The 27,291-nt window shown below is 40.3% G+C and overlaps 1 protein-coding gene across 17 annotated transcripts in view; it reads right to left on the bottom strand.

Annotated features, from left to right (window-relative positions):
• The window catches only part of KAT6B (lysine acetyltransferase 6B), a 208,091-nt gene that overhangs the window by 101,777 nt on the left and 79,023 nt on the right, over positions 1-27,291 (bottom strand). The window lies entirely within an intron of this gene.

The raw sequence follows: 27,291 nt of genomic DNA on the forward strand, positions 1-27,291 counted from the left end.
TTCAAACTTTCAGATGTTAAGAATTCGTTTATACCCCAAAGGCTCAATTAAGAAAACAGTTGGAAAAAAAAAATCAGTATAGCAAACTGACTGATTCCATGATCTGATTTCATTGCTGAGCAGTAGGAAGCATTTAGCTGGTCTATGGAGAGATAGATGTGTGGTTCTCTTGGCTAGAAGGCACAAAATCCAACTTTCTGTTCTTTTGGCAAAAGAAGGAATGTCCAATCAGCATAGTGGGAAGTAAGCAACAGAATTTCTAATTTTACAAAGTTAGCCAATTTCATGGTTAAGAAGTGCTATTTTGATGGTAACCTTTTTATTTTTCAACCCAACTATGAGTATTACGTAGGGAAGATCCAACTAAGATGGTTATTTCAGAAGTAATGTCCTATTTTAGGGGTAACGTCCCCTTCTCTCAAAGTTAAAACTTAATATTCACTTGGCTTATAACATGGTATTTAGTCATTCCCATTTTCTGAACTGTTGCCTAATGCAAGCTTTCATTTGGATACACCACTCCCATTGATGTTTATAGGACTGCCTTGCTATTAACCTCTAACCCAATTAGTCACCAAACTGACAGCATGCATTGCTATTTGAAAGCCAACTGCTTATGAAGGAATTTTTTTAGACTCTGAACAAAATGAACTCTATTATGGCCACTTTATTTAGAGTTTTTACCATAGTATTTCAGGATATCTACTGTGACAAACTCAGGGTAAAAGCAAATCAGGTCCTTTGTGTACACTGGGCCAGGGAAGTGAACCCTATTTTAAATAAAAATATGTTTAAAAAATTTAAAGGTGCAATCCACCTTCTACCACGGCCATCTCTCTTCTTTACTTCTATTACCTCTGTTTATCTCAGTGATAGATAACTCAACCCTTCCAGTTATTCAGGCCAATAACCTTGAAGTCTTCTCTTTTTCTAAGACTCTGCGCATCAAGTTCATCAACAAATTCTGTGGGCTCTACTTCAAAATACATCCAGAATCTGTCCTCTTCTCACACTCTCCATTACCTCTGGCCTAACCCATCGTATCTCTTGCTTGTTTTACAGCAATACCCTCGAAGCTGCGTCCTTGGTGCTGCCTACAGCTTATTCTCAACACAGCAGCTGGAAACATCTCATTAAAACATTAAGTCAAATCCCGTGCCTCCCCTGCTCAAAACCCTGCAAAGGCATCCATCACTCTTAGCAAAGCCAGAGGCCTGGCCTGTGCTGGGGCCTTCCTCCCATCTGCTCTCACCTCTTACTACTTGACTCCTCTCCCTCTCACTCCTTGCCAGCGCCACTGCCCTCCTACCTGTCTGTTTCTCAAACACGTCAGAGGCTCTTTGTATCTGTTGTTCCCTCCATCTAGAACATTCCTTCTCCATGCCTGGCATGCTCTGTCACTTCCCACAGAAATCAGGTTAAATGTCACTTTCTTAGAGAGGCCTTTCCTAATCAAACTATTTAAAAGAGCAATGCCCCCCCCATCCCATCACTCCTTAATTTCCTTACTCTACTTTTTTTTTCTTCATGCATGTATCAGAGCTGACATGCTATATACTCACTTGTTATCTGTCTCTTCCCATTAGGATGTAAATGAATTTCATGAGGGCAGAAACATGTCTGTTTTGCTCCCTGCTATGTCTCCAGTGCCTACAACGGTGCCTGACATACAGTACGTGCTCAGGAAATAGTGGTTGAATTAATGAATAAATAAATGAATGAATGCTATAATTCCTCCCTTCTACTTCTCCCACTCCTTTCCTATACTACTTCTAATAATAGAATTGTTTGCCCATGATTCATTGATAAAGTTGTCATGTATTTACTTCTCTAAGATCTTATTTCAAACTAATTTATCCTACCTGAACCCACACCCAATAAATAAACAAGAACCTAAGAAAACAACTTACTTAACTTCTAGCTAAACATTATTAGGTGCTTGAATCTTTCCAATAACCTCTACCTGTTTCTAAGAGCCTGTAATTTCTTCTGCCACAGTGTACAACTCAGTCAGTGTTTCTCAAACCTCAGCCATTCCCAGACTATCCACGACATTTTGCTTCATCTGTGCATCACTTGTGCTATTATTTTCCTAATAAGTTTTAGGCCAGGGACAATGGCTCATGCCTGTAATCCCAGTCCTTTGAGAGGCCAAGTGGGCAGATCACAAGGTCAAGAGATAGAGACCATCCTGGCCAACATGATGAAATCCCGTTTCTACACAAAAATGAGCTGGGTGTGGTGGCGCGCACCTGTAGTTCCAACTACTCAGGAGGCTGACAGAGGAGAACTGCTTGAACCCAGGAGGCAGGGGTTGCAGTGGGCTGACATCGTGCCAATGCATTCCAGCCTGGCAACAGAGCGAGACCCTGTCTCCAAAAAAAAAAAAAAAAAAAAAAAAAGAAGAAGAAAAGAAAGTGCTAAACGTGGCTTTTATTCTTTAAAAAATATATATGATTACAGAAATGAAGTGTTTGTCCATGAACCTCCACTGTAGTTAAATATACCAAACTCTGGGATTCACTTGAGCCAAAAAGTTTACCATGGGGCTGACAATACCTTTCAATTTAAAACAAACACAAATACGTACATACACATCCTTTTGCTTAACACTACGTAAGTTAAAAACTGAAGTCACGATAGAATCAGATCATCTACGGACTCAAAATATATCATGAAGAAATGTCTAAATTCCTGGTCAGATTCATTCAGGCCATCGACACTAAGTTCCTAAAGAGAAAACCTGCCCAATTACCTGCTGGGGCCTTTGTAAAATATTACCTACTAAAATGCTGTGGTAAAGAGTGCACTGGCATGCTTTTCTAGAAAAGTTCTTTTTTTTTTTTCTGATCACTATTCCATCTATCTAACCATCTTTCTTCTTTTCTTCCTTTCTTTTAGGAGGAAACTGGTTGGGATGAAGGGCTCCTGGAGGACTTCCTACATTTGACAGGTTTCTTTAAAACAGCAATTTTGCAGTTGTTCCTAGAGCTTTATCAAATTTGACTTCTAAAGCTCACTTTTCTATTTTAGAGAATGATTTTAAGAATCCCTGATTAAGAACAGTAATCTTTTACAAACTAAAAAGCCATCCTTATATCCAAACACGCTTTAAAATTTGAGCAGTATTCTAAACTTGCTGCAGACAACCCATAGAATCACATGAATTCTTTTAAAAGACTCAGTTAGACACATCTACAGAAGCTAGCACTAATGTGCTGTTCTTCCAATGAAAAGGTTACTGACCTATCAGTAGGAGTTGTCTTTTCTGGCAGAGATGATAGATTTGCCTTGTCTTATCTATACCCCCTGCTCTGTCCCCATAATGAGCCATAGCTACATGTGCAAGACAGCTGGCAAGGGGGAGTCAGGGTCTGTGGCCATGGGCCAAAGCAAAGCTTACCAGTCAACCCAGAGCCTGGACCTGTGACCTGTGTCTCATTAACACCTTGCTCTAAGCAACTGAGCTGCCACAAAAATCAACAGTGGCTTAAGCATTTTGCTTACAAGTGAAACAAATCAGGTCAATCTGACAACCAATAATTCAAGCAGCCACTAGAAAATTGCCAAAAAGGACCCAAAAACCAATGGTGAGCAGGAGTGATAAGGGTCTTGCAGTCCTAGCTTGGGAGGTAGCCACCCAAGCAAGGATGAGTTTGGAAGGGAATGAGACTGTAATAGGTGGGTCTATTTTTAACATCCCAGGCAGTCAGTGCATGTTAATTAAAGACAAAAAGAAGAAAGGCATAGCTACAACCCCCTCAATAATGCGCTTCTTACTCAGTGGTTAGAACAAACACCTTGATAGTTGCCCCAAAACACAGCAAGGAACAGCTCACACTCAGGAGCTACAAGCTTAAAAATATCTAGTTTAAAAATATGTAGGGACCAGGCACGGTGGCTCACGCCTGTAATCCCAACACTTTGGGAGTCCAAGGCAGGTGGATCACCTGAGGTGAGGAGTTCCAGACCAACCTGGCCAACATGATAAAACCTCGTCTCTACTAAAACTACAAAAATTAGTTTGGTGTGGTGGCAGGCATCTGTAATCCCAGCTACTTAGGAGGCTGAGGCAGGAAAATCACTTAAATTCGGGAGTCAGTGGTTGCAGTGAGGTGAGATCTCACCATTGCACTCCTGCCTTGGCAACAAGGGCAAAACTCCATTTAAAAAAAACATTTAGATTACAGTGACCCATACACATTAGGAAACCATTTTATCTCTAGGCAAAATGAAAGAAAAAAATCCACAACAAATCAAGCTCAAAAGAAAAAAAAGAATTACATACATATTTTCATTATCAAAAATTTGGATCTCTAAGCAATCCAAATAATCTTTCCTTTTAGAGTACACACAAATTAATATGAAGAAAAGCTCCCTGGGCACCATTTTATGCCCAGGGTTTCAGTGGTTAGTCTAATTGGGGCCATCCCACTTTGGGATGGAACAGCAAGGAAGGAAAGAAAAATGGACACAGCCACTATTAAATTGTAAGAAGTCTCTCATTGGGGTACAAAAACAGCCTTATGAACAGAAAGAAGAGATTACCAGAGTTTGGAAAATTGCCCCTTGATCAGTCAACTGACCAAGAGAAGCAATTATCCATCTATCATCGTATTAAATGCTATATGAGAAGGGTTAAGAAATGGCAGACAGGGACCTTATCCACAAAGTTTATAATCTAATTGAAAGCATACGATTAGCAAATCTTTTTTAAAAAATCAATCTAAAATACTCAGCTGTCAAGTTTAGGCAATAAATGCTGGAGGCACTCTTCTGATGATGACAGAATAGGTAATTCAGAGAGCTAATAACATAGGGTTGGATTATCGGTCAAAAATTGGTGAGGACAGCAGGTCCAAGAGGTAAACCCAACACTCAGAGCCACTTTTATCATAGGATTATATTTACCAATCCAGGAAATAAAGCTGATGTGAAGTTTTGGTGACCTCTGGAGCCTAAGCAGGTGGGATTTCAAGGAGACCAACCCCCACTGTAAACAGGATGTACAGAGGAAAAGTGAACTCTAAACAACCAGCCAGCTCACAGGTTTGCAGCCCATCCCACAATACCTGAATCGTGAACCTGGCTTGAGGGGGCCTTAAATTGCACAACCTAGGCAGAAGGCAGAAGCATATGAAAATTCTAGACCTCAAATTATTTCCATAAATACTTTTTCAAACGCAACAACCAGGATGTAAGCAGGCATAGGAAAAAACAAACACCATGTGTCAGAACCAGCAGAAACAAGAAACTACAGAAGAAGGCCCACTACAGAACTTCAGATATTGAAAATACAGGCAAAGATCTAAAAACAATGATATTAACTATATTCAAAGAGATAAAAACCAAGCTAAATGGTTTTAACAGGGACCTATAAACTATAAAAGATGATAAAGTTGAGAAATAATGAAATAAAAATTCTATAACTGATGGCGGATTAGATATAGCTGAAGAGAGAATTAGTAAACTGAGTTCAGCTCAGAAAGAGAAAAAGATGGAAAACACAAAAGAAGGTGAAGGCATAGAGCATACAGTGAGAAATTTTAACATATATTTAATTGGAGACTGAAAATGAGATTAAAAGAGGATGAAGTAGGCCGGGTACGGTGGCTCACATCTGTAATCTCAGCACTTTGGGAGGCCAAGGCAGGCGGATCACCTGAGGTCAGGAGTTCAAGACCAGCCCAGCTAACATGGTAAAACTCTGTCTCTACTAAAAAAAAATACAAAAATTAGCTGGGCATGGTGAAGCATGCCTGTAATCCCAGCTACTCAGGAGGCTGAGGTGGGAGGATAGCTTGAATCTGGGAGGCAGAGTTGTGGTGAGCTGTGATTGTGCCGCTGCACTCCAGTCTGGATGACAGAGCTAGACTCTGTCTTGAAAGAAAAAGAAAGGATGAAGCAGAAGCAGTATGTGAAGAAATAATGGCTGAGAATTTTCCTGAACTACCAATCCTCAGATCCCTAGCAGAATAAATAGAAAGAAACCTATATCTTGATATACTATACAAAAACAAAAATAAAAACCAGAGAAAATATTTTTAAAGGCAGCCAGGGAAAAGGCAATTACCTTAGACTGGCAATTGAAGTCAAAAGACAATGAAATAATATCTTCCATGTGTTCTAACTACCTAAGAATAATCTTCAAGAATGTATATGAAATAAAAATTACTTATGCAGGCAAACCTCTTTTTTTTTCCTTTTGAGCGAGAGTTTTACTCGTCACCCAGGCTGGAACGCAATGGCGCAATCTTGGCTCACTGCAACCTCCGCCTCCCAGGTTCAAGAAATTTTCCTGCCTCGGCCTCCTAAGTAGCTGGGATTAGTCTGCCTGGCTAATTTTTGTATTTTTTGTAGAGACGGGATTTCACCATGTTAGGCCAGACTGGTCCTGAACTCCTGACCTCAGGTGATCCGCCCATCTTGGCCTCCCAAAGTACTGATTACAAGTGTGAGCCACCGCGCCCAACCTGAAATTCTTTTCCTCCTTGAAGACCCAGTCATATATTTATTCATTTTTTTTTAAATCTGCTGGGCACCTAGGAGCATGCTAGGCAGTTAACATTTGACTCGCTCACTGAACTACCATGTTAATTCAAACATACTGCAACTAGAACCACTAGAATGTATTAGAACAAGAGCAGGAGTTTTTCTGTTTTCTTTGCTGCTATATCTCTCTCACCTCAAACACTGCCTGCCATGTAATAGGTGCCCAACAGCCATTATAGAATAAATTCATATTCTTCTTCTTTTTTTTTTTTTGAATAAGGTTAGGTTAAGAGTAGAGATTTAACAGGCAAAACAAAGAGAAAGGAGAACAGCTCCCTCTCCAGCGAGAGAGAGAGAGGCATCCAAATGGGACTTTCCCCATATTCTTGTTATTATTAACAGAATTTAAAAGCTATTAGGTGCTATAAAGCAACAGCTAAACACAAGTATTTATTCTCTTTTTCTTTCCAAAAGAACAATAACAATCTTTTTTTTTTTTTTTTTTTTTTTTTTTTGAGACGGAGTCTCACTCTGTCGCCCAGGCTGGAGGGCAGTGGTGTAATCTCTGCTCACTGCAACCTCCGCCTCCCAGGTTCTTGCAATTCTTCCTCAGCCTTCCAAGTAGCTGGGACTACAGGTGAAGGTCACCACGCCCAGATAATTTTTGTACTTTAGTAGAGACAGGGTTTCACCGTGTTGCCCAGGCTGGTCTCGGACTCCTGATCTCAGGCACTCTGCCCATCTCAGCCTCCCAAAGTGCTGGGATTACAAGCGTGAGCCACCATGCCCGGCCATCAATAACAATCTTAATGTTGTGCAGTTTAAAGTTAGAAACACTGATTACAAATTAAATGCTCATTAAGAATGGATTACAAGATTATTTTTTTAAATTTAAGCCAATATTTACCCTACAAGTATGAAGATAAATTTGTTAACAAAAAGTAATGAAAAATGTAGTCTTGTAACTACTTTTCTAGTTTCATGTCGCACTGTGTTCTTCATACATCCTATATAATCCATTCCTATCAAGTGATTTGCCAGTCTGCAACAAGCACCTCTCTCACACTTTTCTGCCAAACCCTCTTGCCTGTCCATGATGACCTCCTCTTCCATCCCAGTGTTCCACAAGGAATAGCTTCCCCATTCTCTAAGTCCCAGATCAGTGTCATTTCTTCTGAAAAGGCTGCTTTCAACACTGTTATTCAGTGAGTCAGCAACTCTCTTTTCTTTAGGGAGACAGTACCTTTTAAAGGCACTACACTGAGTTAGCATTACTTGTCTATATGTTGGCATACCTGTACCTCATTAGGTAAGGGCCATGTCTCATCCACTCATTTATCTTCCTATCCTCAAGCACCAATCTCAGTGACTGGTATAATACTAAGTATCCAACCAAAACTGTTTGCTAAAGTCATGAAAGACAAAGAAAGGATTAGAATCTTTAACAGATTGCAGGAAATGAAGGAGAAACAACAACTGAAGGCAATGTAGGATCCTGGAATAGGGGAAAATACAGAAGGTGAAAAACTGGTGAAAGTCAAACGGGGCCATAGTTAAGTATTGTACCAGTGAATTTCCTGATAATTTTTTAATAACTGTGCTTGGTTATATAAGCGGTTAACAGGGAAGCTGCATAAGGGTATATATATATTACTCTATCCTATTTTTACAACTTTTCTATAAATCTAAAATTAGTTTAAAATAATTTTTAAAGTGGTTGGCTGGCTTGAATTATTCTGTCGAATTGTAGAAACATAACAAAAAAGTGTTCAGATTTTTTGTTTGCTTTTTGAGACAGGGTCTCACTCTGTCACCCAGGCTGGAGGGCAGCGGTGTGATCTCAGCTCAATGCAGCCTCCACTTCCCAGACTCAACTAATCTTTCCACCTCAGCCTCGCAAGTAGCTGGGATGCAGGTGTGCGCCACCACATTCGGCTAATTTTTGTATTTTTTTGTAAAGACAGGGTTTCGCCACCTTTTGCCCAGGCTGGTCTCAAACTCCTGAGCTCATGGCATTCACCGGCCTGGGCCTCTCAAAGTGCTGTGATGACAGGCATAGCCACCATGCCCAGCCAGTGTTTAGTTTTTATACAAAGTTCCAAGATATATAAGGTTAATAAATAATGGGAGGGGTTAAAGGAACCACTAACATATCTATACTATCTCAATTTTTTTAACCAAGAATGAATTTATATATACACCTATCAAGTATAATTAAGAAGAATGTCAACCAAATCAATTGTGTGAGAAGTACAAAGCAAATTAGCAAATATAATATACCTGCAAATATGTTTATGGCCAGTACAGTCAATAATGACACACAACTCTCAACCACCACTATAAGCATTCTCTAGATAATATAAAACCAGCTGATGTGCAGAAGAATATGTAGCTCATAATACATGAAATTCAATACCACTGGGCAGATATTTCATTCTGACACATCACTGCACATGAAACTAAGCTCTACAGAAGGCACTGGTTATGCTACAGAATATAAAACTACATCCCTGATAAAACTGTTGAGACTGTAAAAACACCAATGTGGGATGAGGTCAGTTTACAAATATGAATTATCAAATCAAGCAGAATTCAATAAAACATTTGGAACTATAAATATAAGTAAAAGTACAAACAGGTAAGTTATCATTAAGGCATTATGATGTCTCACAGAGTCACTACAGTAGTACATGAGTATAAAAATTAGAGATTTTAATTTTTATTTTCTTCAAGACAGTCTTGCTCTGTCACTCATGCTGGAGTGCAGCGACATGATCTTGGTTCACTGCAACCTCCGCCTCCAGGTACAAGAAATTCTCCTCCCTCAGCCTCCTGAGTAGTTGGGATTGCAGGCACCTGTCACCACACCCAGCTAATTTTTGTATTTTTGGTAGAGATGGGGTTTCACCATGTTGGGCAGACTGTTCTTGAACTCCTGACCTCGTGATCCACCCGCCATGACCCCCCAAAGTTCTGGGATTACAGGCGTGAGCCACCGCACCCAGCCAAAATGACAGATTTTAAATACCACCATCACAAGCAACATAACTGAATTTTAAATCATCTTTAGGACGCTGACAACAGTGGCAATGAGCAGCAATACAGGAGGTATGGATCTTAACTAGTCCACCAGTACATGCAACCTTTTGAAATTGTTTTAATTTAAGACAAAGGTAACTAGATACTTCTTTATCTGAAAGACTGATGATGAAGGAAGGAAGCACTCTTTCATTCTAGAACTATTAACTGCAATTTAACATGCAGCAGGCACTGTGGTATCATTGGGGATACAGAGAGATATAGTTCCTGCCTTACTGGGGCATACAATGAGACACTACTAATAAATGTGATGATGTAATGTTAGTGAAAAACAGAATGCAAAGGAAGCTCAGAACCTAGTAGAAAGGCCTCCCAGATGCAAGTGACATTCCGCTGGGATCTAAAGGATGAATAAGCGTTAGCCAGACAAAGGGAGTAGAGCTATGGCAGGGGTTCTGGACAGATGAGTCACCTTCTGTGATGGAAGATCTGCAAGTGCACAGAACACGGCATTTTCAAGGAAGTGAGAAAAATTCAGAATGCTGGATGTACAGTGGGGTGAGGAGAGTATGCATTTATCAGCCTATGGAATGATTCTCAAAACCACAGAGAAACTTACATGCGTGCTTTAGACAACTGATTCTCATAAGCTACATAGAGTAATAGTTTATCATTAAGATTATCACTATGAAAAAAAACCATATACTTTGGCCAAGTAAGAGCATGTTTTAATAAAAAGCTTTTTTTTTTAAAAGGAAACAAGGTTTTGCTCCATTGCCCAAGCTGAAGTATGGTGGCTCAATCATAGCTTACTGTAATCTTGAATTCCTGAGCTCCAGTGATCCTCCTGCCTCAGCATCCCGAGTAGTTGGAAATATAGGTATGTGCCACCAAGCCTGGCTTGTGTGTGTGTGTGTGTGTGTGTGTGTGTGTGTGTGTGTGTGTGAAAGAGAGAGAGATAGAGTCTCGCTGTGTCACCCGGGCTGGAGTGCAGTGGCACAATCTCAGCTCACTGTAGCCTCCACCACCTGGGTTCAAGCGATTCTTCTGCCTCAGCCTCCCAAGTAGCTGGGACTATAGGTGCACACCACCAAGCCCAGCTAATTTTTGCATTTTTAGTAGAGATGGGGTTTCAAACTCTTGACCTTGTGATCCACCTGCCTCGGCATCCCAAAGTGCTGGGATTACAGGCGTGAGCCACTGTGCCCAGTCTATTTTTTTTGTTTTTAAAGAGATGGAAAGTGCCTGTGTTGCCCAGGCTGCTCTCGAACTCCTGGCTTCCAGTGATCCTTTCACCTCAGCCTCCCAAAGTGCTAGGATTACAGGCATGAGTCACCACACACAACCAAAAAGCTTCATTTTTAAAGATATTTTCTTTGCTTTTAAGAGAATACTATAAACTAGCCTTTGAAAACAAAGTAGGATGTATCAACAAAAAAAAATATCAATTTGCACTGAGGGGACACTGGAATCATATCCTAACTACGAAGGCCATTTAAATTGCTGAATTCAAAAAACGATGGCTCATTATTAGAAAAATTCCTAATTTCTTGAACCAGTTGCTTGAAAAAGTTGCCAATTTTGGCTGACTTTCCCCACTCATAAGATTCTAAAATTTTCCAGAAGAAATAAATTGCTTTAACCTTTGTAGTAAATAAGAATTAATGTGACAAACACTGAATTAACTATATCCAAATTAGTTCTAAGCATCTAATGTTGAAAAATTATGTTGAAAGCTACTCACGTAACAATTCCTCAGTTAAAAAAGAATTAATTTAAATAATAAATAAGATGGAATTTTATTTCTCATATTTTATGAGAACAGCATCTGTTTTCTGTCACAGGACTTTAAATTTCTAGACTAAGTAATTACACTTTGAAACAGAAAAGCACAATGATACACTGTGTGAACAAAATGCTGCAGACTTGCTAAATAATACTTTTTTTTGGTGGGCGAGGGGAGACAGAGTCTTGCTCTGTTGCCCAGGCTGGAGTGCAGTGACATGATCTCAGCTCACTGCAACCTGTGCCTTCCAGGTTCAAACAATTCTCCTGCCTCAGTCTCCTGAGTAGCTGGGACTACAGGCGCATGCTGCCACACCCAGCTAATTTTTTGTATTTTAGTAAAGACGAGGTTTCACCCTGTTGCCCAGGCTGGTCTTGAAATTGTGAGCTCAGGCAATCCATTTGCCTTGGCCTCCCAAAGTGCTAGGATTACAAGCATGCGCCACCACTCCGAGCCAGTAATGCTTAAAGTTCATGCTAGGCTTGAAAGCAGGTCTACTGTACTGTCCCAGAGAAACAGGTAAGCATGAGACCCCGGCACTGGGCATAGCTCTCTGCTGGAGAAGCCCTGAGGGATAGTTCCCCTGAAGGGCAGGTTACTTTCAGCCTCCAGAAGCATATCTGTTAGTGGACCTTGGGCACACAAGTTTTATTTCACCTTTGTGCATTCTCCCTCAAAAGGGCAAATTTCTACACTACAAGTTGTTGCTGGACTAACATCAGATAATAAGATACTTCTTTAGCAAGATTCAGGTTTAATTCAATCCTTGTGAATTCTAGAAGCAATTAACATTATGAGAATACAGTAGTCCCTCTTTATCTGAAGTTTCACTTTCTGTGGTTTGTGTTACCCACAGGCAATGGCAGCCCAAAAATAGGTGAACACACAGCACAATAAGATACTGAGACAGAGAGAAAACACATTCGTATAACTTTTGCTAGAACACATTGTTATAATTGTTCTATTTTTATTGTTGTTAATCTCTTCCTGTGCCTAATTTATAAATTAAACTTTATCCTAGGTATGTATTAGGTATAGGGAAAAAACACAGCATATATAGACTTTAGTACTATCAGTGGTTTCAAACATCCAATGAGGAGATCTTTGAAGCTGATAAAGGGGGACTATGGTATTTCAAAATCTTGTTCAGGGTTTACAAAGCAAATGCTTAATTTCTGATTTCTCTAACAAAAGATATCTGCAGTTACCTGTCATAGGAAATAACCACACTGAATAATAGCTTGTTACAGCAGACCTTCCCTTCTAACTACTCATATCCCTTTCTCTCTCTTCAAGTCCTGAATTCAAGTAATACTTCACTTGACACTTATTTATCTCCAGGATTATCATGTAACTACCACTGACAGTTAGATCCACTTTTTTGCAATTGACTGAACAACCCAATCAATAGCAACAAGGACACTCTGCTTTCACGAGATGACAGCTGCTCCAGCTGCTGGCTCCCTGGGGCTGAGGTTGGGGAAGCAGGGCAGCACATGACACGTTCACAGGGACACAGACACCGGGTACAACAGTAAATCTACATGGGTCATTAGCATGACTATAATTAGGAAATGCCACAAAGTAAGAAATGAAGAAAAGTGTTCCAATGTGTACAAATTCAGGACTAAGTATTATATCCTCCTCTGTATTTGTGATTTTGAAAGCCTAAAAACTAGATATGGCCGCTCATATTACAAACTGCATTCACAGCTGTTATAACTGATGTTAAAGAAAGAGGAGGGTTAGGAGAAAGCAAAATGCTCACATAATAAATAAGCTTTCTATAGTACAGGCAGAGAGCTAAATACAAGAGACATGGGTGAACTTTGGTTCACAATATAGGAAGTTATATATATGAATGACTGCTTGATAGAAAATCTACTGGAAATCTGGAATTCCTCTTCCAGCCCTGCCCTTCAACCTTCATTATCTATCTATCTATCTATCTATCTATCTATCTATCTATCTATCTATCATCTATCTATCTATGAATCTATAAGACCATCAATTAACATTCCCAAACAACCTAGAAATTAGTATATTTGCAGACTCAACTTGATAGGAATTGAAGAAATGCTTAGGAGGAAGCCAGTCTAAAAGTCCTTTGTAATATTTTTTTAAAATGGGGTATAAATTTTGAAAAGCACAGCATCTGCTTATAAATTAATCATAAACACTTATTGCAGCTGGGTGTGATAACTCATACCTATAATCCTAACACTTTAGGAGGCAAAGGTGGGAAGATCCCTTGAGCCCAGGAGGTTAAAACCAGCCTGGACAACATAGTAAAACCCTGTCTCTACAAAAAAATTTTAAAATATTAAAAATTAGCTGGGTATGGTATCGTATACATGTAGTCCTAGCTACTTGGGAAGCTGAGGTGGGAGGATTGTTTGAGCTCAGGATCATGCCACTGCTCTCCAGCCTGAGGAAGAGAGTAAGACCCTATTTCTTAAAATAATAATAACAAAAATAAAAATAAATTTAAAAATGAAACAGTGTATTTTCCCCCAGGTTATGAACACAATATACTATCATTCTAGAAAAATGTATTAAAATATTTTTTAGGAAAAGCTTACTTAACATGGATATAAAAATCTCAAATATCACAAAGTATTAATTTTAAAAATCATGGTGAAGGCTGGGCGCAGTGGCTCACGCCTGTAATCCCAGCACTTTGGGAGGACAAGGTGAGCAGATCACAAGGTCAGGAGTTTGAGACCAGCCTGACCAACATGGTGAAACCCCATCTTCAAAAAAATAAATAAATAAATAATAAAATTTAAAAATCATGGTGAGAAGAAAGACAGGGAAAGCATCAAGAGAAACCAACAACATGCTTTCAATAAACATGGCACAGAATTGTAAAAACAGAAAGTAGACTAAAGGCCAGGCACAGTGGCCCATGCCTGTAATTCCAGCACTTTGGGAGGCTGAGGCAGGCAGATCACTTGAGGTCAGCAGTTTGAGGCCAGCCTGGCCAACATGGTGAAACCCCATCTCTACTGAAAATACAAAAAGCTTAGCCAGGCGTGGTGGTGTGTGCCAGTAATCCCAGCAACTCAGGAGGCTGAGGCAGGAGAAATCACTTCAACATGGAGGAGGTTGCAGTGAGTTGGGACTGCGCCACTGCACTCCAGCCTGGGCTACAAAGCGATACTTCATCTCAAAAAAAAGAAAGAAAGAAAGTAGACTAAGGTCTAAAGTGAGTGAAGACAGCTAAAAACTATGTTCAGTAAGTTTTTTTTTTTTTTTTTGAGACGGAGTTTCGCTCTTGTTAACCAGGCTGGAGTGCAATGGCGCAATCTCGGCTCACCGCAACCTCCGCACCCTGGGTTCAGGCAATTCTCCTGCCTCAGCCTCCTGAGTAGCTGGGATTACAGGCACGCGCCACCATGCCCAGCTAATTTTTTGTAATTTTTAGTAGAGACGGGGTTTCACCATGTTGACCAGGATGGTCTCGATCTGTTGACCTCGTGATCCACCCGCCTGGGCCTCCCAAAGTGCTGGGATTACAGGCTTGAGCCACCGCGCCCGGCCGTTCAGTAAGTTTTTTAATGTATGTTTACACACAGAATCACATGCATATATATGCTGTCATCTAAGAGCACAAATCCCAGAGGAATGCAAGCAGTGTTTATGAAATATCCTCACGTCTATCACTCTCTGCTAGACTACCCATAGAAATCAAAGAGAGGCAAAGTCACTTTGAGGATTTTAGAGGAAAGATATTTCACAAAATACTCAATCTCAAAATATATTTTTTAAAACATATTCTTCCAAGAAGGAGGAAAAATACCTAGAACACTCTTCTCTATCAAGTATCAAAGAAACAGATCTTGAAAATGGCAAGGATAGGCTAGACTAGATAAAAATACCTCAAGCCCAAGATTGGGAAAGAAATTTAAGAGAATGCATATAGCTGCTATGTGTTATGTATATTTTCCATGCCGTCTTCCATTAAAGTGAGTGGTGATTTCTGTTTTATACAAGTTCAAGTTTCTAGGCCTAGACAAACTTCCTCTCAAACCCAAAAGGAATTACCAGGGAGGTTGCAGATCTGTGGTCCATGACAGTCGAAAAACCATGGAGAGTGAAAGGGATGCAGATAATGGAATATGGACAAACACCACCAAAAAAGAAGAAAAATATGTCAAAGAAGAAAAGTCAGAAAATTGAAATCAAGAAAATATTGCACTGACCATCAGCAAAAGGTTTAGAAAAAAAATTAAACATATTATTTGTGGGTTCCCACAGTGAAGTTATCTCTAGAAGCCAAAACAGGGTCCCTAAGCACCGAAACTCAAAAACTAAGCTCATTTCTCCTCCTGATAAGGCTGTTGAAAACTTCAACAAAGGAAATGCCACAAGAGACTACTGGGATTTTGAAAAGGCACAGAAAAAATTCTTTTCATGCCATTATTATTGAGAAAAGAGAAATATTAGTTTAAAGATAATTAGGGGAGGTTTTTCCTTTGCCCCATCCTATTCAATAGACATATGACCCCAAGAAAGCAGGAAAGATTAACAGTGAGAATGTTAAGGAAAAGAAGAGGCGGCTGACCACAAAAATGTACTCACCTCCTCCCTTGACATACATGACTGAGATTCTAAGTGGTTTGGGGTGGGACTTGGAAGGTGGGCACTCTGCTTACTCCATAAATACTACAACCACTCCACAAGATTTCCTTCAGAATCAAGAACAGGTAACGCGTGCCGAGTACTCTATATACACAAAGAACTTCGGGGAAGAAATTTAGGTCTGCTGTAGAATCTAAGCAGGTCCTAAATTATGTCAAAAACACCTTTTGCCAAGGAACCCGCTTCTTACCCAGAAGGACAGTATCCATCCAGAAACCAAGAAAGGTAAAGGAAAGCAGTGCACAACTGTGAGGCAGAGGTGAGCCTAGAGCTTATGCATGAAGGAAGATCATCCAGGAAGATGTGGCAGGTCCATTAATGTAATGCTAACCCAAATCGAGGAGTTCTGTCTGCTCTCCGGCCCATAAAGAGCTGGACAGGGAACAATTTTTCTGCATAACCAAGGGTAAACCCTAAACCTGATTTGAGGGAAAAGGCCTGGCCTTACTTTTTTTTTGACGTGTAGTCTTGCTCTGTCTCCCAGGCTGGAGTGCATTGCTGTGATCTCAGCTCACTGGAACCACTTCCTCCCAGGTTCAAGCAATTCGCCTGTCTCAGCCTCCCAAGTGGCTGGCATTATAAGCACATGCCACCACGCCCAGTTAACTTTTGTCTTTGTAGTAGAGATGGGGTTTTGCCATGTTGGTAAGGCTAGTCTCGAACTCCTGACCTCAGGCGATCTGCCCACCATGACCTCTCAAAGTGCTGGGATTACAAGCATAAGCCACTGCACCTGGCCTTACTTACATTTTAATAAAGCCAAAATGATAATTTCTTACTATTACTTTTCAGATTTCTCGTGTCCCCAGTGTTCACTTTTCCCTCAACCTCTTCACATATAGACTTGTGGACACTCTAATTAAGAAATCTTGGTTCAGAGACCAAAAAGGAGAGAAACTGGGAACAATTCCCAGTTGATTCTGGGAAAAGGAACCACGGCAGAATCTGGGCTTACAGTATTCAAGTCCTACGGGGCTACCAGAGTAAAGATAGACATAAAATAATTTTTTAAATATAAAGGGGAAAAAAAGGAAAAACTTTTATCATGATTTAACTGACAGGAGGTTATTTAAACTACAAAAGTACATAAACTGGAAAAGCAGAGAATCAGGAGGAATATACTAGGTTGACCCATATAAAATTCCCATTTTTATAGGCTAAATACAGTTGAATGTCAGTGTCTTAGTTCATTTTCTGTTGCTTATAACAGAATGCCTGAAACTAGGTAACTTACAAAGAAAAGGAATTTATTTCTTATAGTTATGGAGACAGAAGTCTGAGTTTGAGGGGCCTCACATCTGGTGAGGACCTTCCTACTGGTGGGGAAGAATGTGCAGAATCTCGTGGTGGTGCAGGGCATTACATGGCAAGCGGCTGAGTGTACTGGTTCGGGTCTCTCGTACTTTTCTTATGAAGCCACTAGTCCCACTCCTATCATAACCCAGCAGTCCATTAATTCATGAAAGTAATCCATGAATGGATTTAGTCCATTCATCAAGGCAAAGCCCTGGAGACCCAATAACCTCTTAAGACTCCACCTACCGCACCCGACCATGGGGATTACATTTTAATGTAAGTTTTGGAGGGGACAAATATTCAAAACGTAGCAATCAGTAATTTCACAAGGTTCAAAGGAATAACTATTGCAATGTTTTACACTGGAAAAGCCATCATGGGCCCAGAGATGGTGGCTCACGCCTGTAATCCCAGCAATTTGGGAGGCTGAGGCAGGTGGATCACCTGAAGTCAGGAGTTCAAAACCAGCCTGGCCAACATGGTAAAACCCTGTCTCTACTAAAATAACAAAAATTAGCTGGGCATGGTGGTGGGTGCCTGTAATCCCAGCTACTTGGGAGGCTGAGGTAGGAGAATCGCTTGAACCCAGGAGGAAGAGGAGCTTGCAGTGAACCAAGACCACACCACTGTGCTCCAGCCTGGGCAGCAACAATGAAACTCCATCCAAAAAGAAGAGAAAAGAAAAGAAAAGGAGAAAAGCCATCATGAAGCAAATAACTGGTTTATTGAGTGTGACTTCACTGAAGAGCACCAAAATGAATGGAGGTTTTAGGCTCAAAATGAAGGATATACCACTGACAAACAGGACAGCCAAATCAGAAACTGGAGGTGTCTAAAGAGAACAGAATAACACCCTCTCAAGAGATTTCTGTACTCGGTAGTCTCTAAGATCACCTAATGTTCTGAAAAGTTCCAAATGTTCGGAAAGTTCTTGCCCATTGTGTCTAAGCAAATCCTGGCGGGTTTGGCTGGTTGTTTGTAGTTGAGAGCAGACAACTCTCTGTAGTGAAAGGAATGTATCCTGAAAAGAGAATGAACAAGAGAAATTCAGGAAGGCAAGAAAGTAACTATTTCCACCACTTCCAGCTCACCCTAACCTGCGCTTTGATCACAGTGGAATCTCAACCGACATCTGCAGGCTGGAAGAATGAGCCCTATAAACCAGTGCCATAAATTTAAAGGAAGGATGGATAGTACTGCTGAAATGCAGTCAAAGGGTCCAGAAAGGAAGCAGTCACTGGGATGTGGGGATTTAAACTGCAAAACGGTGACCAGGTAGGTGTGGGATGGGCAGTTTGGGACCGTAAGAGTGGAGGGCACTCCAGAGGCTGACACTTCATTCCAGACAGGCCCAGCAGGAACAGGAGACAATAAATTTAGCTGGAATGGGGTCTGGGTGAGGAGTCGGAAAAGTGAGCTGAAGCCAAGACTGTAAAGCATCCCGACTCCCAAGCTCAGGTTTTCATGAAGTCTGCTCACTCTGGTCTCTTAAGTACAGTTTATAGAGGAAACAGAAGACCAAAGTAAGTAAAGGGGTGATTTCAAAGTAGGTAAGAGGTGGAAATGGTTATTTTCTTGCCTTCTTAAATTTCTCTTATCCTATACTCTTTTCAGAATATATTCTTTTCACATCTACCCCTCTTCTCTACTATTACTACAGAGAGAACCAACCAAATCCATCAGAACTTGCTTAGACTAAATAGGCACATCTTTGAAATATCCCAATATTTAGGATCCAGACAAAAATATTTAAAAAAAAAAAAACAAACTTTTTTTTTTTTTTTTTTTTGAGGCAGAGTCTATATTGCCCAGGCTAGAGTGCAGTAGCACAATCTTGGCTTACTATAACTTCCGCCTCCTGGGTTCAAGTGATTCTCCTGCCTCAGCCTCCCAAGTAGCTGGGATTACAGGAGTGCACCACCATGTCTGGCTTATTTTTGTATTTTTAGTAGAGATGGGATTTCACCATGTTCCTCAGGCTGGTCTCGAACTGACCTCAAGTGATCCACCTGCCTCGGCCTCCCAAAGTGCTGAGATTATAGGTGTGAGCTACCAAGCCCAGCCAATTCCATGGTTTTCAATTAATCAGTTGTTGTTATATTTTTTTTCTATTTTTCAGATCGGATCTTGCCATATTTCACTCTTAAATGGTGTACAAACCATACTAAAAAATCTCATTTGTATAAACAATTTTTCTACATAATCCTCTTTAATGAAAATATACACATCAGCCCAAATGTGAGAAGGGCAACAATAGCACACATTTTTTAGCCCTTCTGTGCAAGACAGTGGCACCGCAAGGCACGGATGGAAGGAGTGGTCCACCCAGAGTGCGGGCAATAGAGAGGGCCTTGCCAGTAGGGAATTTAAAAATAGTAATAAACCAACCAAGAGTCAGTTTGCCTTTTATTATCACCCTACACCAGCAATTCCAGACAATTCTAACTCCTGCCTGCTGGGGCTGACACCTCCCATCTCAGCCCTCTTCTCAGTCCATCGGTAATGCCCGGCAACGTATTAAATGCTTTACAGAGACTCTCTTTTAACCCTCGTTTTACAACAAGAAAACAGAGTCTGGGAGACTGAGTTATATGGGGGAATGAGAATTTACCCTAGGCAGCCCGATTCCCAAGCCCGCCTGTTTAACCTACAGGCCACCACCACTCAGGGAAAAGGAGCAAAAGGTAGCAGAAGCCCTGGTTTGGGCTCAGCTGAGAGGCAGCAGCTGAATTTGAATGTCACTGTCTATTAGCCTACCTCCTACCTTTTCCATCAGTCAATCAACAACTGCCTGAAGCTCAGAGAACACTTTCTACTTATTAATTTATTGCCCATTTCTTGACGGTTTCCCTAGAGAGCAGGCAGGTTAACCCTGCCACACACCTAGTTGCTGTGGCCTGAGGCAATGATCTCTCACAACTGACAGGCAATGGCAAAAAACCACCTCATGAAAATATTTTGGACTCCTTGGTGTTCACTTTAATGGGCAAGGACACCGTGTTTTTTTTTGTACTGTCAGAATTCCCATAATAGAAAAAAATTTAATTGCTTTAATTTTAGACTATCTATGCCTTTTACTGGACCTCATCATACTGAGAGAAGGCAGGATATAAATAAGAAATAAATACCTTTCTTCATTGGCTAATAATTTAACTGTGCAAGTAACTCATTTTGTCTCCCCAGTTTCTAACATCTAGTAAGTAGAATTTTAAGTTACAATCTTCAGGACTCTAGTGAGAGTAGAAGTTCTCTAATCATCTAAAATCCTTAGACCATCAAACTACAAACAGAGGCCATTGCTGTGAAGGCCGTGGAAACTATGATGAAGAAATTCTCCCTCATCCCATTCCGCAATTACTAAAGGGGGAAGGATCACACAGAAAGTGTGATTAAGTTCACAAATTTAAAATTGAAAAATCAATACCTACTGAATGTGAGAACTATGTAGTCACTTTAGAGATGTGAAATATCCAACCAAGCCTGGACTCCCAAAGACTGGATATATCAACACAGCTAAAGAAAGGTGGCATTGAACAGCAAGCTTAGCTGGCCAGTCAACAAGGGATGCTGAGGGAAAGGCAAGTGTGGGAGCAGAATTTTATAATGTCCCCAAGATTTGGGCCCCTGGCATATACATCCTATACAATCCTCTCCCTATGAGCGTATACAGGGCCAGGCTTTTAAAAGGAGTTAGAGACTGTAAAGACCAAAAGTGTGTGGGAGATTCTCCAGCTGACCTTGAAGAAGCAAAATGCTACGTCATGGAGGGGCCATGTGGCAAGGGGGCCTCTGGGAGAAGAGGACCTCAGTCTTACAACCACAAAGCACTGAATTCCACCAACAACCGAATGAGCCCACATCCCCAGCTGACACTTTTATTTCAGCCTGGTGAGTCCTTGAGCAAGGGACCCATTGCCTGTGCCTGGACACATAGAAACTGTGAGATAATACACTTGCATTGTTTTAAGCTGCTAAATTGTGGATATGTGTTACACTGTCATTGAAAATTAATATATTGAGTCTCCAGAGAAGCTGGCAGTACCCATTTAAACGTTGTCTTCCAGACACAGAGAAGGCCATCCCTGTTGTGAGACAGGTGTTTGATGCCATGGAAGCTGTGCTCATCTAACTCATGGTTTAGATGCCATGCTCATAATACACACCTGGCTTCTCCAGAGGACTGCCTTAAGGGAGATAATGTTCTGACCATCTACCACATGGAGTATATCAGTCCCTGGAACATTTACTTTTCAGGGAAATAAACAAATAAATGTGCTGGCCTCCTGACTCCATACACCAGTTTCTTCAGGTAGGCTCCCTTAAGTCTACTCCTGAGAGATAGCTCTGCCCTTGATATCCAGAGAAAATCAGGATAAAATCTGACAAAGCTAAGAATCTGCCAGTCCCTGGACTGTATTAATCTTATTGCCACAAACAGCAGCTTAAAACAACACCCATTCATGAGCTCACAGTTGAGTGGGTCAGAAATCCAGGCAGGCTCAGCTGGGTTCTCTGCTTAGAGTCTCACAAAGCCAAAATCAAGGTGCCGGCCAGACACCAACAACAACATACCAAATCAAATCCTGAGAGTGACCCTGCCCTTTGTATTATACCTTCCCCTTTGAGTATAGTGGAACCTATGCATGTTTTCGATATCACCCATGTTTCTACTACCTTGCTTGGCAGCAGAAGACTATCCAGGTGGGCTGATCTAATCACACAAGCCCCTTAAAAGCCATATTCTCCAGCAGGTGCGAAGAAAGAGTGATCTGAAGCATTGTTACTTTTTATTTATTCTGAGCTAGAACCTTATGAATGCATTTTACACTCTCATAGAAATCAAGTTCCATGAAAGTTAAGCAAAAACCACAGATGAAATACTGAACATCTACTAAGTACGAGACATTATGTCAAGTACTGTGAAATATGAAAATAATATTAATGCTTTTCAAAGGAGTTGATAAATAATGCAAGCCAAAGTGAAGATAACATAACATGATTAATGATGCCACACTTAATATTAGTCAAAAGGCAAGGATAAAAGATTCACACCGGCCGGGTGCAGTGGCCTGTAATCCCAGCACTTTGGGAGGCCGAGGCAGGTGGATCACGAGGTCAAGAGATTGAGACCATCCTGGTCAACATGGTGAAACCCCATCTCTACTAAAAATACAAAAAATTAGCTGGACATGGTGGCACGTGCCTGTAATCCCAGCTACTCAGGAGGCTGAGGCAGGAGAATTGCCTGAACCCAGGAGGCGGAGATTGCGGTGAGCAGAGATTGCGCCATTGCACTCCAGCCTGGGTAACAAGAGCGAAACTCCGTCTTGCGGGGGTGGAAAAAAAAAAGATTCACACCAAATTACCACAGTTTTTAATGTAGGCCTGATAGCCAGAATATTCATACAGATGCCACTAATAACAAGTGGATATGAAGATCTTTAAAATGTTACCACTATGATTCTAAAATTTTGGAATGTTTAATGTGTATATTCATGTATAAACAAGCAAAAAGGAAATCAGAGGAAATATAACAAAGTAGTTAGCTATTTGAATAGTCAGTTTACAGGAGATTTTAACTGTATTTTTATTAGTTTTTAATTTTTTTTTTCATTTTTTTCCCCAGTAAGCATGTGGTACTTTTAGAAACAGAAAATATATATCTACAAGCACTTCTATTGGGCAAGTCATGGTATTTGCCCCAACTAATCTTTCCTTCAAGTCAAAAACTGTCTTGTCCATAGCTCCCTGCTTTGGAAAGCATGGGCAATTTGGATATGGCACAAAAAGATCAGGGGAGCTATTCAGACCCAGCTAACTGGAACGTGAACAAGGAAACAAACTTGTTGACAGCAAGACTTAGAGCTGAAAGGATACAAAAGAGCTCAAACTACCAAGAGCCCCTGCAAACTGATGGCATGAGAGAACAGAAACGATGAGTAAAGAGGTGCTATGGGATAGAGAGAAGGACATGAAATAGAGACTGAGGAAGCCAACAGAAGAAAGGAGGGAGAATAGGCTATATGCAGATGATACCCAAGACAGAGACAGAGGAGAAGAGCAGGGATGGATGGGTGGACAGAGATACAGGTGGGTGAAGGACAGAGAGAGTCAGAGTGAGCATGCAGGCCTCCTAGCACTTCTTTGATTTCGGACAAGTTTCCAGCTCCCTTTTTAACAATGATTTTTCATTCCTTTCAACCAAAATGAGCTTAATCAAAATTACATTAAAAACATTACTTCTATAAAGCTAAACATTAAAACAAAAGACAAGTGTTTGAAGATCTTCTAAAAGACAGTTTCTTAATTTAGATTTGTTTTTACTTCTTCAAATCCCAGTTCATCCCCCAAACTGATGGAAATCTCTGAATCTCTGCATCCTCAGCTCACAAACAGAACAATCCCAGTCAGAATGGATTTGCCTATTAGCGACGCTATCTCCACCAAGACAGCAGCCTTATTAAATTACAACTGTTTGAACAAGGTCAAGCACTCAGAGTTTAATTCAAAGTGTTTCCAGGTATAATGCTGTCAGGTCAACTTAAACAAGCCAACAGAGGCTTGGAGCCTGATTAAATATTAAAACAGAATCTTTCACATCTGTTTTTACCCAAGGATGAAATTACTGTACATCACTTCAATCAGCTCATTAATACACTACACACACATCTTGCCTCAAAGGTTACAGGAATATCAATGCTTCAGAGGCCTGCAGTGAAACCTGCCCACACAGCCAGAAGTGAGGTCACTGCATACTTTATAGAACGTCAATATTTCTTTATAAAATGTGAGAGATAATCAGTTAGACATAGACACATTTTAAATTAAAGGATGAAAACCTCCATAAAGTTAAGCCAGTTGCTTTTGATCTGAACCTTTTAATCATTCATTCAGTTGGCTTTGATACATAACTTGATAGCACACATTGAGCAAAAATTTTGATTCAACAGTAATTATTTTATAAAATGGAGGGTTGTCACATACAAATACAGGGTCATGGTGATTACATTTTTTAATTTACAAAAGCACAAATATAAAATATAAAAGATACTTTAAGTATAAAAGATATTTAAGATTTTATACTTAAAATATCATATATATATAAATATTTCAAAGGACACACGCTTAGGACACTCAAGAATATATACTTTCATGGAGTATTAGGTGAATGAGCAGTTGAGAATTTTCTACGTTTAAAACTCCTGTAACAAGGAATGACACCTGGACAGTCAAGAATCACTTAGAATGATTAAGTCTCCGTTTAACCCCCACCCACATCATCTGCACTCAGTGAATAATTCTTAAACTGTTTTGTAACACTATGTGGTAGGCAGTGATAGCTACTAGCTGGGACTGCTATGCCCATTTCCCACCCACTCTTCTTCTTCTGGTATATCACCCCTTTTCATCTGGGAACCCCACTAGTCCTTTACAGTTGTCGCAGTGCCCTTGCCCCCTAGCCACTCAAGTGAGCACACCCTTCAAACCATAGTTCTCATGACCCGGGTGACACTCTAACGGGTGGGCACGTGCCTCCAACAGGTTTTCTATATGTGTGCTGAGAGATAAAAGTCTTTGGGGTGGCTCACCTGGCAGAAGGTATGGGCAGCCATTTTCCTACCCCCAAGAAGAGGCAAAATGCACAACCTGCTCGTACACAGAGGGAGCAGAGCTCAAATGTACAAAAACAGTCCTGACCACATCCTCTGAGCAACTGGAGCCAACTGGGCTCAATCCAACTCTACTTTCTGTTTTGAACATTAGGTGTATCTAGCTAAGTCTGATATTAATTAATAATATATTTTCAATTAATTCAATATAGACTAGGATGACAAATTTTAACTATTTAACATTTGACCGAAAATAATGATGCTGGTATCAACTTTACCTGTGAGATCTGTTTCATTGTGATACTGCCTTAAGGTCACTTAATTAATGTTAACATTATCTGTATTTAGATATGTTAGTAATAAAAAAATCAGAAATGTTATTCTAACCCAAAGTACAGATAAAATCACATTTCCTCTGAGAATCCTACTGACCTCTCTTTTCTGAAGTTCTATAGAACTTCTACACTATAGAACACTACCTAGAGATTTAATTTTGAACTGCTTTCTTATTGTTTCATCTGTAATTGATTTAAAGTTTTATTAATTGTTATGTTAAAAACAATAAAGACTGCTTAAATAAGAGATATTTTAAATTAGTTCAATATAGACTAGGATGACAAATTTTAACTATTTAACATTTGACCAAAAATAATGATGTTGGTATCAATGTTACTTGTGAGATTCGGTTCTCACAGATACTACCCTAAGGTCACTTACTTACTCAGGAGTAGAGGCCAAACTTACACCCAAAAAAGGGTAACTGTCAAGTAACAAACCCCAACTTAAACAATGCAGGTTAGGGAAAAATTATTGAAGAACCATTTGTGAGATGCAGGAGTTTTTAAAATTTAGAGGCTGGGAGCAGTAGCTCACACCTGTAACCCCAGCACTTTGAGAGGCTGAGGTGGGTGAATCACCTGAGGTCGGGAGTTCAAGACCAACCTTCACAACATGGTGAAACCCTGTTTCTACTAAAAAAATACAAAAATTAGCTGGCTGTGGTAGCAGGCATCTGTAATCCTAGCTACTTAGGAGGCTGAGGCAGGAGAATCACTTGAACCCAAGAGGCAGAGGTTGCAGTGAGCCGAGATTGCAACATTGCACTCCAGCCTGGGTGACAAGAGTGAAACTCTGTCTCAAAATAATAACAATAATAATAATAATAATTCACTTAGAATTTTAGAAATAGCAGTTGTTTCCATGAATACATGAAAAACATTTTATTTCTTTGAATTCATTGGTTTTTTTTTTGTTGTTGTTGTTGTTTTGTTTTTTTAATTTTTTTTGAGACAGAGTCCCACTCTGTCACCCAGGCTGGAGTACAGTGGGTGACAGAGTGCAATCTCAGCTTACAGCAACCTCCGCCTCCTGGGTTGAAGCAATTCTCTTGCCTTAGCCTCCTGGGTAGCTGAGATTACAGGCACTGCCATCACTCCTGGCTATATATTTTTTTTTTTTGTATTTTTTAGTTGAGACAGGGTTCTACCATGTTGGCCAGGCTGATTTTGAACTCCTGATCTCAAGTGGTCCACCCGCCTCAGCCTCCCAAGTGCAAGGATTACAGGCATGAGCCACCGTGCCCAGCCAGATGATTCTAAATCAAGGAATGATTTGGGAAATGAAACTCAAACGTTCATTTCCCTTCCCCCAGATGTAATTACATTTGAAACTGAAGGTAACTATAAGCACAGAACTGTCTTAGCCTTCTTTCTTCTGCCATAACACAGCAGTAGACAGCATTTCAGTGGGACACATAGCCAGGACACCCAAAGCAGGAGTTTTTGCTCTGTCACTGACTGCCTTGTGAAAACAAAACAGACAGTTCAAAACTTCTTTTGAACCCGTTTTCTTAACTGCATGGGAGTAACTCACACTTTATCCACTATGTAAGAGCGCAGTGAAAGGGAATTTTGAGCTACAGTGAGCAATGTTCAGCTACTGCGCACCAGCCTTGAACAAGAGAGTTAAGACCCTATTCCCTAAAACGGAAAAAAAAGTTAAAATTTTAAAAACAAGGTAGTGAAGACCCACTGAGACAATTTGTTTAAACAAAAAGTATCATTTGAAAGAAATACACAAATGTAAGCTGCAGTCTCCTGTCTACAGAAAATAAATGAGTTCGTGTCATGTGCAATGTGCAAAAATGATCTTACTCATCTTCCAAGGGGAAAACAAAGCTCAAAGAGGCTACTCCTAACTTGTGCAAAGTCACAGCTCAGAGGGAAGCAGCAGCTCAGTCCAAAGCCCACATCCTTCCCCTCATCACGCTGCCTCCCATAACTGCAGAACAAGGAAGTTATATACTCCTGGACCCACTGCAGATCCAAATCCTAGGTGATTTTCCCTTTTTATACCAATGTGTTTCAAGTTTGGTAAAAAGGTAAACATTCTGTAATAAGCACTTTGTTGTTGTTCTTTTTTTTT

The sequence above is a fragment of the Callithrix jacchus genome, chromosome 12 (assembly GCF_049354715.1).
Source record: "Callithrix jacchus isolate 240 chromosome 12, calJac240_pri, whole genome shotgun sequence".
In the NCBI taxonomy this organism is placed as follows: domain Eukaryota; kingdom Metazoa; phylum Chordata; class Mammalia; order Primates; family Cebidae; genus Callithrix; species Callithrix jacchus.